The sequence below is a fragment of the Trachypithecus francoisi genome, unplaced genomic scaffold (genome assembly GCF_009764315.1).
Source record: "Trachypithecus francoisi isolate TF-2019V2 unplaced genomic scaffold, Tfra_2.0 Lachesis_group0, whole genome shotgun sequence".
Classification (NCBI taxonomy): domain Eukaryota; kingdom Metazoa; phylum Chordata; class Mammalia; order Primates; family Cercopithecidae; genus Trachypithecus; species Trachypithecus francoisi.
The window spans coordinates 150,239,813-150,256,731 of NW_022681453.1; the positions used below are offsets into that span (position 1 = coordinate 150,239,813).

Genomic DNA, 16,919 nt, shown 5'->3' on the forward strand with positions numbered 1-16,919 from the left:
GTTGAGGGAAATGGAGAGCTGAATTATTCAGTGAATTTGATTAATGTTTATGTCAGAGCAGGAACAAATGTATCAGTAATGGGAAGTTCAATTAGTGCTTTAATTAATTAGGTTCCTGTTTTTAGCTGTATTGTGAAAGATAATTATTTGTTAGCTTTGCTTAGGACCTGGGCTAAGGCCTTGATTACAGGCATTAAAAAATACAATGCAAGAGAATTGGGGCTCTGAAGAAATTTAAAGCTTGTGACAATAGAAAATGCCAATGACAATTCAAGCACGTTGTCATTTACTGAAGTCATTAAAGGCTCCACTGAAAGTTAGAACAAAGTTCAAAATAAATGATTATAACTGAAGTTAGAATTGTAAGGCCCTTTTGGTGCGTTGTCTTCCTCTTCCATGTGAATTTAGGGCCACTTTTAACTGCTGAATCAAGACAATACGGCTTTATGCATTTAACCAGGAAGTTGACTTTAGAGTCTCTTTCGCTCTGTCTCTTTCTCTGCGTCTGCTAGGAGCTTTTATTTTTGCAATGATAAACCTATTCACAAATAAAGATCATAGAGGCTTAATCTTTACAACAAAAAATGGAGTAGTATCTCCAGGAGAGCCTGCATAATTTAGATTTCTCCCCCTACTCACTGGTAGAGTTTAATCATATCCAAAAGGCACAGTGATTTAAATGCCTAAACATCTGCATATAGACTTTCCTTTTGTTCCTGATTTTAGTCTAGCCCACAGTTCTCAAACTTCAGTGTGTCCAAGGATTTCTGTATAGGAATATACTCTTGAAACTGGGATAGCTGTACCTCATGGACCAATTAAGACAACTTCAAGGGCAATTTAAACTGTCTGAGAATTGTAAGAAGCAGATCAACTATTGAGCCACTTCGGCCTGGAAATCAACTAAAGATGAAATCTTTTATCCCAAGTAACCATTCTCCGCAACTCTAGCGTTAACATGTGACACAAATGATGTGGTACTGATGAAGTACTAAAGTTTATGAATGACTTGCTTTTTAATTCTGAATTTAAAAAGCATTCAACGTTAGTCCTTATAAAGTGGCATGCATAATCTTTGGCAGCTGGGGATGCTTTGCTGAGTGGGAGCGAGGGAATTTCAACCAAGTATCCAGACATGGAATTTTTAGCTTAGCTGTTCGATGTTGTGGCCTTTTCCAGTGGGTTGTGACTCTCTTAGATTACTGTTGTGTTTTAGATTTTACAGCGAATTTTCTTCTTAATGTTAACCATGGATACGTTTTTCTCAAGGGAAGAAAACAGGAGTAGAGAAAGAAAACATCTAGATCCTGTATAATAAAGAATGATACTATAACTATTTTTGTTCTTAACAACACAATAGCAATGCTCCAAAGAAGGCAAAAAGATGTGAGCAGCATTCATAAATATTAATTTAAAATATTATACAAATATATAAACCATGTGTTTATAATGCTTCTAACATGCTTTAAATTTTCTTCAGTAGTCTATATTTGCACTTTTATTAGTATTATTCTTGAAGCAAAATTAAGGTCTAGAAAAAAAAGACTTGATGTTCAGTTAGAAAGTTTGGTCGAAAAGAGACTCTTTGTCAGTCCCTCTGTTCAAAGAAAGAAGAGATGACATTCTTCTTTCCTTTGAACATTGTAAGTCCATTTTCTCATTCAGTTACCTTTTCTTCACGAAGGGTCAGCTGAACCATTTGGTAGTAGAGGATATTTGCTGGATGGTCAGAGCAGCAGCCAGGCATTTAGTGAGGGAAATTTTCATGAAAAGAAAAAGAAAACCAAATATTAACAGTTGGAAACCCAGTTTCCAAGTCCAGAGGGCAGCCAGTTGAGGTCCAGACATTGGGCTTGAAGCATCTTAATGAGGACAGCTGTGGCAAGCTAACAAATCTCCTGGGTTACAATTTGAGTGTCTTTGGTGATGGCATCAGTTTTGCTGGCTTGGCTAAGCCCAGACCTAGCCACAGGGCCCTTATATTTGTGGGGCCCAGGATAAGAGCACAAACAGAGTGCACATATCATGGGCTTGAATATCTAAAGTTCTAAGGCAAGTCACCAGACAGCTAAAGAAACATGTTCTATACATCTGTCTTGACAAATATGCATTCATAATGATTGAGAAGGCTACTTCAATTTAGAATTCTTGAAACTAAGTTCAGTGTCAACTAACTTAGAGGCAGTGGGATTGAGATGCCCTGATCTCTAGCTGCCAATCCACTCTGGCTCAATCGCAGACTTAGGAAAGGGGTCCATGGAGACACAGGAGCAGTCTTGGGACCATCAGAGCAGGAGATTTCAGGGTCTCAAGTGCCTGGAGTGTGGCCTAGATGGGAGCGCTCCCTACCCTGAGGGGAAAGGACCACTGGACAAGGTTCCCAAGGAGGTCATACAAGGCGTACAGCAGGTGGCCATTTCACCAAGCTTAGGGCAGTGTTGCCTTTCTAGCAAGCTGAGAGGTAACGTGGGAAGATACAGAAAATAGACAGAGGGCCAGGTCCCTATGGAGAATTCTAGAAATGAATAACTGAAAGCACAGCATGATTGTATTCATTTCTCATAGCTGCTGGAACAAATTACCACAAATGTGGAAGCTTAAAACAATCAAAATATATGATTTTCCAGTTCTGGAGACCAAAGTCAATATCACCAAACCAAGGTATCAGCAGGCTTCTTTTTCCCCAGAGGCTGTTGGAGAAAACCTGTTCTTGTTTTCTTCTTCCAGCTTCTGGTAGCTGCTGACATTCCTCAGGTTATGACTGCATTACTCCAGTCTTCAAAGCCAACATCTTTAAATCCCTCTTTGCTTCACCTTCATATCTCACGCTCTGTGGGTGTATTCAAGTCTCTCTCTGCCTGTAGGTCATAAGGTTAGATGTGATTGCATTTAGGGTCCTCCTGAATAATCCAGGATCATCTCCTTATCTCAAGATTTTTCACCTAATCACATCTGCAAAGTCCCTCTTTTTTTTTTTTTTTTTTTTTTGAGGTGGAGTTTCACTCTTATTGCCCAGGCTGGAGTGCAGTGGTGCAATCTCAGCTCACTGCAACCGCCGCCTTCCAGTTGCAAGTGATTCTCCTGCCTCAGTCTCCCAAGTAGCTGGGATTACAGGCACCTGCCACCACACCCAGCTAATTTTTGTATTTTTAGTAGAGATGGAGTTTCACCGTGTTGGCCAGGCTGGTCTCAAACTCCTGACCTCATGATCCGCCTGCCTCGGCCTCCTAAAGTGCTGGGATTATAGGCATGAGCCACCATGCCCGGACTGCACAGTCCCTCTTTTTATATAAGGTAACATTTATGGGTTCCGGAGATTAGGACCTGATACCTTTGTGGGCCCATTGTTCAGCGTACCACAGCATTGTCATTGTCTGATGATTTAAATGACGGCATTTGAGGGGGAAAAAGGCTTAAAAATATATTACTTTTGAGGGAAAAAGCAATTAAACTCATTACCTGGTTTAATATGAAGAGAGAAATATCTTCATCTTGGACATTATGAAGAATACCATCAGTGATGAGAAAAAAGTTTTTATTTTATTTTTCTGTGTTTAAGGAGGAAAACTGACAGCAAATGACTGAGAAAGCAAGGCATTTTAGCCAAATATTTTTCTAATTTTGTTTATATTCATCAGTGCTATTTTTATCTTTGATAGGCAGGCAGCAAACCACACCATACTGAAAATAAATTATTTGAGTACTTTAAAAAAAAGGTAAATGTATTCAAATCGGCAGGGCCTGATGACAAGCTTTTTTCCTGAGAATGTGAGATAAAAGTCTTGAATTCAATTCAACTTTTCAATTAAACTCTAAAACACACACATATTTATTGAGAGACTGCTAGATGCCAGACACTGGGCTAGGTTTTGGAAACAGATAAATTATATCCTATACATGTCCTCAGAGAACTCACAATTTAACATGTGAAAGAGACATAGAAACAAACAAGAAAACGAAAATACAATGTATTAAGTGCTGTGTGAGGGGTATGACTGAAATGTTCAAGATAAAGTTTCATATGGAGAAAAAAAGAGAACCTAGGAAAGTATGTGACACTCAGGGGACACTCAGTAAGTATTCGAATAAATGGACAGCCGGCTTTTCCTCCCCAACTTCCCCAACTCTACTTTAAGCTGCCATTATCTTTTGCCTGAACTTCTGTAATAGCCTCCACACTGGTCTTCCAGCTGACACTGTTGTCCCCAAATCCATGCATGTCTTCTCTGCCTCCAATTGTTTTCCGCCATATTGGAAATAAGAGTCTGTCTACTAGCCATGGCCTACTGGCCTGGACATGACCTACACCCTGCCTACCTTTTGACTTTGGCCTATGTTCACCATTTTCCAGGCACACTGGCCTTCTTTGCCTTCCTGGAAACTCAGAGCTCATTCCTGCCTCAGGGCCTTTGCTCCTGTAGTTTTCCTTGTTTAACCTGGCTATTTCTTTTCATCCAGGTTGCTGCTCCAGTATGCCCCTTGTAGAAGGAACTCATCAGACCACCCTATCACAAGGCTTTCCCAGTCAATGTTTTTATTCACAGCAATTATCAATTTCCAAAGTGATCTTTTCTTTTTATTTTCTTTCATCGTACATTGAAATGCAATTTCTTTGAGGCAGGACCTTGTTAATCTTCTACAACATTTTATTCCTAGTGCCTGTCACACAATAGATATAAACTTTGACACCTGGAATGATATGAAAATTCAAAACCTATATGGCTTAAGATTGGCACCTTAATGAAAAGAATTTCCAAAAAATACATAGCAGCCCTAATGTTCTAGGCATTGGCACCATTGGCACCCTGCGATTTTAAGTGGGCTTAAGAGTTTAATCCCATAAAGGTCACAGTGCACAGCTGTAAAGTTTTCATAAAGGACAATATTAGTGTTCTGTTCTTTCCAGACTCCTAGGCTGAGCTAGAATTATGACACAGGAGTAAAAACGAACTTTAAAAAATAGTGTTGCTTTAAAATGAGAACAGCCCAAGAGATAAAATTGTGGTGACAATTTAAACTAGTTATTCAAAAATGTCTCTTCCTTCTTTCTCTGGAGCCTTCTGCTGTACTTCATCAATAAAAATATCTGCAAGTGCTTTGCAATCAGAGAGGCTTATTATAAAAACATCTTGGTTTTTAAAAACTACTCAGTGATCAGTATTTTTCATTTATCAGTTTCTATACTGTGTTTTGTCTCCAAGCCTCATCTCTCTCTTCTATGAGTTATTGCCTGAACATCAAACTAGTATAATTCATATGTCAGTCATATTAAATTAGAGGTTAAATTGAAAAAGCTCCTTTGTGTAAAGGTCAAGCTCTTTTTAAAAAGCTTCTGGCATTCAAAGTTGAAGCAGTAAACAACAAAAGAGGATGGTGAAGTTGAACAAATGGGCCTTAATTGGCCATTAGACTTGGACTGATTTAAAAATGAATGCCTACCTCTGCATTCTGGGCTGTCTACCATATCCAAGGCAGGTCCTCTTAGTGCGCACACTTCAGATAAATATCATCTCATGCCTGCTGTGTTAAAAACTTCTGGATGTTGGCATGGTAAATACCCAGTATAAAGAGCTATCCCTGGCTCACACCTCTTTCCTCTGATTCTCCACTTAATCAGATTTAATCATTATTCATTAGCCTAATTCAGGAAACATTTAAAGCTGTTTTCACCTAATTATTTTAACTAAAAATGCTTCTAGACCAGTGGAGATTTTTGAAGCCTGTTAAAACCATTAGCGCATAGAATGCTAGATAAGGTAGAGAGAAAAGGAATCAGGAGGCTTTTTCACTGAGGAGAGAATCGCAGGCAGGGCTCAGGCAGGCTGCTGAGTAGTGATGGGGCAGTGAGGGGAGAGAGAGTTTATTATCCTGTTTTCAGCCTGAAGTGGTTTTGAGTTAAGGACACCTGCATGGGAAACAACTACGTATGGGTGACTGTCATCTCCAATTAACACAGCCTGGAGTCCTAAAATTAAGAGCCTCTAAGAGAGTCAGTCTCCCAGTCAAGAGGCACCATGAGGGATGTCTTTGACAGGGGTGTAAAGTGGCCATATGCCCAGGGTTCCAAAGAGCACAGCGGTATCGGCAGTTTCCACCAGCAAAGTGGAAGTCTGAGGACACCAGAAGCAAGAGATGCAACTGGCACATAGTTAGGCTTTAAAGCAAAATCAATAATTTTTTTTTTTTACTTTAAAATTCTTTAAAGCTGGGGGGCACTAAAAATTCTGGACTGTTCAAGGCTAAAAATTACTTTGAAATCTGTGTTATCAGTATCTGGGACATCGTAAATATTTAATTGAGGTTAGCTAGTATTAATACTATTAATCCTATTAGCTGCTTGTCACCTGCATCCATAGAATCATAAAAGTAGAATTTTGGTCATTTGCTCCAAACTTCTGCCTGTAGGGGCTTAAAAGTGTCGGGAGTGATTAAGCTGAAGCTCTCACTTGCATTCATATCCAAAGAATTGTGCAGCAGAAAAAAATAGCCTTCTCCTCACTCTCATGCCTTCATTCTTGAAATAATTAGGCACGCCGTGAGAAACTAGTGCACAAATAGCACATAGCAATCACACGAAGGTTCTGTATCATTCATTTTAGGTGTCAACTTAACGGGATTAAGGAATACCTAGAGAACAGATAAAGCGTATTTCCAGGCATGTCTGTGAGGGTGTTTCCAGAGGAGATTTGCGTGTGAGTTAGTGGACCGAGGGGGAAGACTGCCACTCTCATTGTGGCAGGCACAATTCAATCAGTTAGAGGCCCAGACAGAACCAAAAACCAAAACAAAACAGAAACCCAATTTCCTCTCTCTCCTGAAGTTGGGACACTCTTCCCCCACCCTTGGACATCAAAACTCCATGCTGTTAGGACTTTGGACTCCAGGACTTACACCAGTGGCCTGCTGGGTTCTCAGGCCTTTATCCTTTGCCTATTGGCTTCCATTTCTGAGGCTTTTGGACTTGGACAGAACCATGATATGGGCATTCCAGGGTCTCCAGCTTGCAGACAGAGCCAGTTCCCCTAATAAATCCCCTCTCGTCTATCTATCTATCTATCTATCTATCTATCTATCTATCTGTCTATCTATCCATCCATCCATCCATCTATCCAGCTATTCATATATCCATCCATCCATCTATCTATCCATCTATCCATCCATCCTTCCTTCCTATTGGTCTGTCTCTGTGAAAACCCTGATTAATACAGATGTCTCTTTCCTACTGGTGGAGCCTGTCACCTGGGCCAGGGATTCTGGAAGTGGAGTAGTGGCTAAATTTCAGCACCTAGTCACTTTCCTAAACTGGCATAAACTGGCATAAACTGGCACAGCCCTCCAAAGCAGTCCTATTGATCTGAAGAGGACCTTCTAGGAACAAGGCAGCAGGCTTCCTTGGAGAGGTGTAATACATTTAATTTTTAAATAATATATTTTATGTTTTAGAACAGTTTTAGATTTATGGAAAAATTGAGCACATAGTACAAAGAGTTTCCATTACAAACAAACCCCCCATTGCACCCTCCCACACCCCACAGCTTCACTTATTATTAACATCTTACACTGATTTGATACATTTGTTGTAACTAATGAACCAATAAATATTGTACTTAGTTATAAACTAAATTTTGGTATATTATTAATTGAGAGTTTATTTGACTTTCCTAGTTTTTACCTAGTGTTCTTTTTCTGTCCCAGGATCCCATTCAGGACATCACTTTATGTTTAGCTGTCATTTCTCCTTAGACTCCTCTTAGCTGTGACAGTTTCTCAGACATTTTCTGTTTTTGATAACTTTGATAATTTTTAGGAGTACTGGTCAGATATATTGTAGAATGGCCCTCTAGTGAAATATGTATGATATTTTTGTCATGATTAGACCGAGGTTATGGTGTAAGAGGTTCACCTTGCCTACTGCCTAGACAGAGCCAATTCATCAAGACAGGGGAATTACAGTAGAGAAAGAGTAATTCACGCAGAGTTGGCTGTGTGGGAGACTGGAGTTTTATTATTACTCAAATCAGTCTCCCTGAGCATTGGGGGAGCAGAGATTTTTAAGGATAACTTGGTGGGTTGGGGGAAAGCCAGTGAGCCAGGTGTGCTGATTGGTCAGAGATGAAATCCTAGGGAGTTGGAGCTGTCTTCTTGAGCTGAGTCAGTTACTGGGTAGGGCCCCAAGATCAGATGAGCCAGTTTATTGTTCTAGGTGGCGCCAGCTGATCCATCAAGTGCAGGGTCTGCAAAATATCTCAAGCACTGATCTTAAGAGCAGTTTAAGGAGGGTCAGAATCTTGTAGCCTCTAGCTGCTTGACTCCTAAACCATAATTTCTAATCTTGTGGCTAATGTTAGTCCTACAAAGGCAATCTAGTCTCCAGGCAAGAAGGAGGTCTGCTTTGAGAAAGGGCTGTTACCATCTTTGTTTAAACTATAAAGTATAAGCTAAGTTTCTCCCAAAGTTAACTCAGCCTATGCCCAGGAATGAACAAGGGCAGCTTGGGGGTTAGAAGAAAGATGGAGTCAGTTAATATAGGTCTCTTTCACTGTTTCAGTCATAATTTTGCAAAGGTGGTTTCAGTGGGTTATGGAGAAGATCACAAAGGTAAAGTGCCATTTTCATCACATCATATCAAAGACTACATACTGTCAGCATAATTTATGACTGTTGATGTTAACCTTGATCACTTGGCTAAGGTAGTGTTTGTCAGGTTTCTCCACTGTAAAGTTACTATTTTTCCCTCTTTCCATAGTGTACTCTTTGTAAGGAAGTCATTATGCATAACCCACACTTATGAAGTGACAAGTTATGTTCCCTTACATAACTTTCTGGAGTATCTGTATTGAAGAAACATCTTCTGCATAAAGAGATTTGTCTCTTACCATCCATTTATTAATTTATTCAATTCTTTATTTACATCAGTATGGACTTATGGATATCTGTTTTATATTTTGATTAATAATCCAATGTTATTTATTTTGTTGCTCTAAGTATTTTAGCTATTTTAGCTTTGGACATTGGTAGTTCCTTCTATTGGTTTCTGTGCCTCTTTGACATAATGGGGTGATTTTTTGGGGGGAGAGTCACTTTCTTACTTTCTGACACTACAAGATGCTCCAGGCTTATGCTGTATATTTCCTACCCAGTGGTAGGAACAGCCATTTCTCCAAAGAGCCTTAATTCTTTTTACTGGAGAATGAGATTAGAAACCAGGATCTTGGGTGGTTTCTTTTAGACCCTCTCAGATGACACAGGAAAGAAATACATGTGTGTATACTAATGTGCATATATACACATATCTATAAATCATTCTATATGTAAGCATCTATACCTATATTAAGTTAAACGTGAGTTCTAGCTGATGTCTCCAACTCTAATCTAATCTACATTCTAGCCTCCTCCCCTTGCTGATCTGTAAATGTTCACTCCAACTGTGAGAAACCATTTACTGAACTGTTTAACTCCAATGCACATGAACAGTAGTGTCAGAATTTTTAACCTGTATCTCTGTGGAAAGCTACTTTATCAACTACAATACAGTACTTAATGTGTAGTTCCCTTTGGCTTTAGTCTTACAGACTGCATTTCCAAAATCTTTTAGGTCAGCTCTTCTCCTACCCCCTTTAATGAGGTGTTTTATACATTTATAATAGAGTTAGATTATCTTGTCAGTCTACATTCTTTCCTGAAATTTCCCATTGGGGAGGTATAATCATTTATTAAATAAATTAATCTTACATTTATCAAAGCATGTCACTAATTGTATGGAAGATGTTTTTAATGGATTTATTTTATTAAATATGTGTGTATTTTAATTTTACTAGAAGAAACATACAACTAGCCTACTGAAACTATGATTTCAAGAAAATTATTAATTAGGACAAATATCACTGTGTTTAATTTTAAAACTGAGCCATATTAATTAAAATTGACAGTGACAGAAGAATGGCTGTAATTTGAGAAATCCAGAATTAATTTATGCACAGGGTCCATTTACATGCTAGCTAATGCATTGCTCATTGAAAGTCCTACTTCAGCTTCAGATCTCTAACCTATGACATTCTTGGCATTTCAAAACAATAATTTGGCTATATATATGCATATATATATATCTTAATTTTTTATCTAAAGTAGCAATGCTTCTCTCCCTCCTTTAGTCTCATACAGCTTTATGCTGCATGAAGCAACAGTTAATCCATAACTTTTCCTCTTCTCACCAAGTTGGCAGCTTCTTCAAATGGCATAATCTGGAGATCTCCAGGATCTCTTAGTAGAAGCTGGACTTTGTCAGCATCTTTAATAACACAGTCCTGATGGCTATGCTCTTGCTCTGACTCACCATATGGAAACCCAAAGGAGAAATAGCATCTTGGATAGAGCATGGATAGGACCAAAATATCTCAACATGGATGTGGACAGTGATAAAAACAATCAAACAAACTTGAAGGGTTTATTGAGGCATAAATTGTTGGGGCTTACTTTCAGAGTTTCAAATTCAGTAGGTCTGGGGTGGGGCCTGAGAGTTTTCATTTCTAACAAATTCTCAGGAGATACTGAAGCTGTGGGTATAGAGAGCACACTGAGAACCACTGGTCTAGTTGTTCAGGCAGTAGATTAAGGGAAGCAAAAGGGTAGATTAACCCTGAATATGTTATTATAGAAAATATCATTGCCTGAAGGCAAAAGCCTAAATAAAATTGTTGGAGAAATGAAATGAAATGAAATGAAATTTAGACCTTGGACTTCCTTATTTTTATTGTGGTTATTAATCATAAAATAAAGTAAGACTAGTAAGAATGTATTAACTTTGTAAATAAGTGACAATTATCAACATCATCTTTGTTGTAATTTTTTTCTTTCATAGAAAAGTATCTCAGATTTTTAGCATGTATAACACAAACCTCAGTGCTAACACTTTCTAGCCAGGTGGTCTGAATTAAGTTTTTTAATCCCTTTGTGTCCTTCACTATGATATGGAAGTTATGGGATAATGGGAAATATATACTTGATCTTTTCCCTGGTGTCTGGCACAGAACTCTTAAAACCCTTGGCATTTTCTGAGTGATAGGAGTGATGACAAAATCATTTCTGAGTGACAGGACTGATGACAAACTCATTGTTATTCACAACAGTCCTCTTTCATGTGTACTTGCATTTACAGTAATGAGGTGACTCGCTGGGCCCCAAGAGAGCTACAGGGTGGGGACTGGTCATCAGAAAGACAAAGGCAAGATTAGAGGGTTTGAACTTTGAGCTTCACTGCTTACCTTATACCACTCAACCCTAGGGGAGGGGAGAGAGACGGGCTGGAGATTGAGTTCATTCACCAGTGGCCAGTAATTTACCCAATCAAGCCTATGGCTTGGAGACTCCATAAAAACTCCTAAAAGGTGGGGTTCAGAGAACTTCAAGCTGAAGAACACATCAATGTACTAGGAAGGTAGTATATCCAGAGGGGGCATGAACGCTCCACACCTGCACATGCCTTCTCCTGTGCATCTCTTTCATTTGGCTGGTCCTGAGCTGCATCTTTTATAATAAACAAGTCATTGTAAGTAAAGCACTTTCCTAAATTCTGTGAGCTATTCCAGAAAATGTTTGATCTGAAAAGTGGGTCTTGGGGACTTCCAATTTCTAGACAGTGGGTCAGAACTACAGGTGGTCTGAGTCTTGCAACTGGCATCTATAATGGAGGCAGTCTTGTGGGACTGGGTCCTTTACCTTGTGGGATGTGATACTAACTCCAGGTAGATAGTACCAGAATTTGAATTTAATTGTTGGACACCTACTTGGTATTCAGAGAATTGGAAAATTGGTTGCTGGAGTAAAAACAGCCCAGGAGTAATATTATTATTTAACTATAACAATAAGGGTTTCACCAGGGAAACATATCCACTCTAGGTATCACAAACAGAAAAGGATGTAATAATATTTAGGAGGTTACAAAACTGTTGTAAGGGCTAGAGGGGAAGTCAAAGTGTGGCCACTAGATTTTATATCAGTGTCCTGGAGAGTGAGGGAATTAAAGATCCCATCCAGAGGCAAAGGACTGTAGGAAATCTTGTTACTATCCAGTACTGCCCTAAGCCCTGTGGCATGTGGCTGGAAGGGAATTCAGAGGCCATTGTAAGAGTAATTTCTGTTAAGGCCCACATGTCTGCTACCGCAGAAGGAAGAATGGCTTCTGACTTCTTCCTGTCTCCCGAGTCTAGCGATAGAGCATCTCACTAGATGGCAAAGTATAAATTGCATGCAGCACATAAGTTGTAACAGAGTCTAGGAAATGTAGTTTTTGGTCTTCCAACCCCTGTAATAAAGGGAAAAGCATGGAATAAAATGTTAATATGTGAAAAACTTAAAAATTCATCATACATTCTCATGGGGTTTTTATAGGGCTTAAATGAGAGAATGTATATAAAATATTAACAGAGCATGTGGACACATCTTACATAGTTAGTAAGGGTATACATTCTTGCTGCTGCTGCTGATGATGGTAAAGTCTTGGGCGGGAGTGACTGAGACTGGATATTCTATCTTGCTTCATAGTTTTCTCATACTTTTGAATTTTCTACCATAACACAATTCTTATTTAAAAGAAAATTAAGCAAACCACCAACAGAAATGCTAGAAAGTCATGTTTTCTGTAGCTGCATATAAAACATTAGTATAGGATAGCATATTAGAAGAACCTGTAATATTAACTAATAAGCTAATAAGGAAAATATATTTTCTATACAAACCAAATACATAGAACATTATTGTGGACATATTTGAAACTCAAGATGAACATGTGTTATCAGGACAGTCTTCTCCAGCTTTGCCATTCATGGGAGTGTTTTTTTTTTTTTTTTTTTTCGTTTTTTTTTTAACCTTCATTACATGGGTTCTTATTTTAGGTATTGAGTGAATTCTGAATCAAGCCTTTATTTCTATGATTCAATCTTAATTATTCTACCTGCTGTCTTCCAAAAATAAAAATGCTTCCAATTCCTGTGAGAACATCATAGTAAAAATTGGAAAAGGCAAATGACTAACAGGAAGCACACTAAATGTACCTGGAACATAACGAGTAATAGAACAATTAAAGGAGCTAATTTTTCAGTGAGCCAAGAGAGAAAATTCCAGTTAAAGGACTAATTAAAATACTGGAGCAGAAAATGTTATTTTCATGACAAAAGAGATCTAGAAAGCATGCTCCTTGCAGAACAAATCTTAACATGTGACTGCTTTGACATTATTAATGTGGCATGAAGTCTACTAAGTTATTATTACTATAAATCTTTAATAATATAAAATATTGTAATTTGGTATTTTAATCAAAGAATATTATTATAACTTTGCTCTACTTAGTGTGTTAAAATAATTCTTTCAAATACACCAATTATGATTGTCAGAGTAAGTGGGAAATAATTTATTTAGGAAGTGACTGCATTCTTAATGTTCCCTACCCACTGACTCAGAGCTGATTAATACTTTACAAACCAGATGTGATTAGCTGACAGCCTAGCTCAGAAGAGTCGTCTCATTACTGGCCCATTATCATGTTAACCCTTTGCTCAAGAACTGATTATGAGCCAATTAACTACCCTCGCCTTCGTGTGCAGAAGCACAGAACTGTGATATATTCGTCTTTTGTGATATTACCTACCATAGTCATTTATTTTGAACATTATGAGAACTAAGAACAAATAGAAAAGAGATTTCTCCATCTCCAATCTTCTCACTATTGTTTAAAAAAATACCCCAGAAATTTAGGTAAACAATGAGAGGAGGGGTAGTTACTTCCACAGAGCCTTCTATTAAGTGTGTGCTCTGTACCTGTTCAACATTTACTAAACATCTGCTTTCACTAAAGCATAAGTTCTAGGAGGTCAGGATTTTATCTTGTTTATCCGTGAATCCAAACGCCTAAAATAGTGCTTGCCATGTAGCAGATGCTTAATAAATGTTTGTTTAAAGAATAATCTAACACTTAACACAATGCTAGTATATAAAGGCAAAGAGGACATGGTTCTTACTTTTAGAAAACTCCCGTTCTAGAAGAGAAACAAACATATAAACAAATAGATAGAAGGAAGTAGGTGACGAATTATTACAAGCAGGTACAAAGAAGAATGTGGGACAAGGGGAGACTAAATTTAGTGTCAGGAGGAGGTGGAGAGTTAAGAACAGAGCAAACTTTCCAGAGAGAGAGACACATAGGTTTTAAAGAATTGTTAGAAATTCAATGAGCCAAATGGAAGGTTCCAAAAAAAGAACACAACATATATAAGGGTATGGATTTCTATAAGAGCATTTCTATTAAATATAACATGGGAAGTTGTTTGCATAACCCGTAACTATTTGATATTTCATGGCCATTATTTTCAAATAGGGAAACGACAACACATGGGAAAGAACAGATAAGCTGAAAAAAAGTCTGAAAATGGTCCAGTTACAATTACCGTTGAAGAAAATAATGCTTAGAGGGGCTAAGTAGCTTGCTCAATGTCACAGGGTAGCAAATAGCAGACCAAGGACTGAATTCATGTCTCCGTTACTCTAAAGCCCATAATTTTATACACTAACGTTATACTGTTGGCAGTATTTGTGAGGCATCCACTCAGTTTATCCAGTCACTGAATTATTATACCTGAGAAATCAAATTAGTCATTCATGAAATGACCATGAAATCAAAAGGAAGCCTATGGTTTGAATGAGTTTACAGAATCCTATTTTCCTTCTAGCTTTTATCTGGCTCATTGCTTCATTCATTTATTCATTCATTCATTCAGCAGTTCGTGAGCTCGTGTATGTCAGTTGCTGTGCTGGACATTGCCTCACAGCACTCTTTGCCCTGGCCTTTGTTGGGCAGACCATGAGAAAAGACTTCATCTCCAACCTTACTTTTCCCAGGCTCACTGAAGTGTTAATGCAAAACTAATTTTACTAATAGTATAGTTTTTAAATCTAGGATTCTGGAGTTGAATAAAATATTGTTTATTGAGTAATTCCTAGAGTTCCCCAAAGGGCAGGAGTCCTTTTTATTTTAGGACTTTAGGGGTCTATTGTTCACTCGGCTGCTTCACGTTATTGATTGCAGAAGCTTTAACCATTAGCAAGATTTTCATTTAGGTAAATAGCTGATTCTCAACGATTGCTTTCTCTTTTGGGAATAGAGAAAAAGAAGATAATTTATTTTCATTTTTATTTTACCAAGAAGACAGGAGGTGTGGCTGTCTCATGTATTAATGCTGATTTTGTCAGGGTTTGCATTCTGTGTCCTAGAGGAGTTGGTGAGTGTTTGAATCTGAGTATCCTAATTATTCTCATTTCTTAAATGGATCCAACTGGGCTATGGCCAGATTGAATCAATGTATCTCAATCAAAGTGCATGTGACAACACAATTTACAATCTGATTGTCTTTATTATACCTTAGCCACAAGACACTTACCTCAGATTTTCTTTAGCCATCTAGAGAGGAAGAGTAGATAGAATAAAGAGCATGGTCATGTTATTTGACCTTAGTCCACCTCCCAGCTCTGACACCTCTGTGACCTTGAACACATTGATGAATCTCTCTATAGAAGAGTCTACTTATCTTTTTTTTTTTTTTTTTTTTTTTTGAGACAGAGTCTTGCTCTGTTGCCAGGCTGGAGTGCAATGGCGCAATCTTGGCTCACTGCAACCTCCACCTCCCGGGTTCAAACGATTCCCCTGCCTCAGCCTCCCCAGTAGCTGGGACTACAGGCACCCACCATAACACCCAGCTAACTTTTTGTATTTTAGTAGAGACAGGGTTTCACTATGTTGGCCAGGATGGTCTCTATCTCCTGACCTCATGATCCGCCCACCTCAGCCTCCCAAAGTGCTGGGATTACAGGTGTGAGCCACCATGCCCAGCCTAGAGTCTACTTACCTATCACCTCCCCACCCAGATTTTAATAGGGGTTTTCATGTATTTTTTTTTCTGTAAATTTTACACACACACACACACATACACACACACACACATACATGCACACACATAAATCAGTCAACAAACTCAGGTGTGTAAGTCATGTAACTTTATTTTTCAACTCAAATCACCATTATGCCTGGTGGCAAAACCAAAAATCTTCCTTAGTTTCAATTCAAGGTTTTCTTTTTCTTTTCTTTTATTATTATTTGCTTTATAGACAGTTCTCACTCTGTTGCCCAGGCTGGAGTGCAGTGGTGCAATCATAGCTCACTGTAACTTCAAATGCCTGAATTCAGGTGATCCTTCCATCTCAGCCTCCTGAGAAGCTGGAGCTACAGGTGTGCACCACCACACCCAACTAATTTTTCTATTTTTTTTGTAGACACAGGGTCTTGCTATGTTTCCCAGGCTGTTCTTGAACTCCTGACTTCAAGCAATCCTTCTACCTTGGCGTCCCAAAGTGCTGGGAATATAGGTATTAGCCACTGTGCCCAGTCTCAAGATTTTCTAAGTCAATTCAAGTTATCTTCAGTTTGTTCAAAGTGTTTCTCTCTCCCTTTTCTTGGGGATAATCTACATTCTAGGTGTTGCAGTATTGGTGGGAAGTGGAGGCATGTGTTCTCTCATTGTCCTCTGTCTACAGTTCAAGGCTAGAGCTACATCCTGGATACTTTCTCATCCTTGATTCAAGCAGATGACCACCATGTTCTCATGGTTTGTATACAGCAAGCCCTCTTGGGTATGCTGGCTGTCTTGCCTGTCTCTCTACCAGGAGTCACACCAGGATGTATGGGAAAAGTTGCCTCAGGCTCATCTGTGTGGGCACTTCACACCCCTCTTTCTACTTTACTTCTCCCAAGGTAGGCCCCACCTATGACCTCAGTGAGGTGGGCTCCCTTGCTTGGGTTTACCTAGAAAACAATTCATTAGCCCTGTGCTCTCAAATTGCTCCAAGTCTATGTGTATCTTCCCATCTGCATACCC

General features: G+C 38.7%; 1 protein-coding gene across 1 annotated transcript in view; it reads left to right on the plus strand.

Annotated features, from left to right (window-relative positions):
• SLC9A9 (solute carrier family 9 member A9) overlaps window positions 1-16,919 on the plus strand; it is a 608,786-nt gene that overhangs the window by 104,638 nt on the left and 487,229 nt on the right. The window lies entirely within an intron of this gene.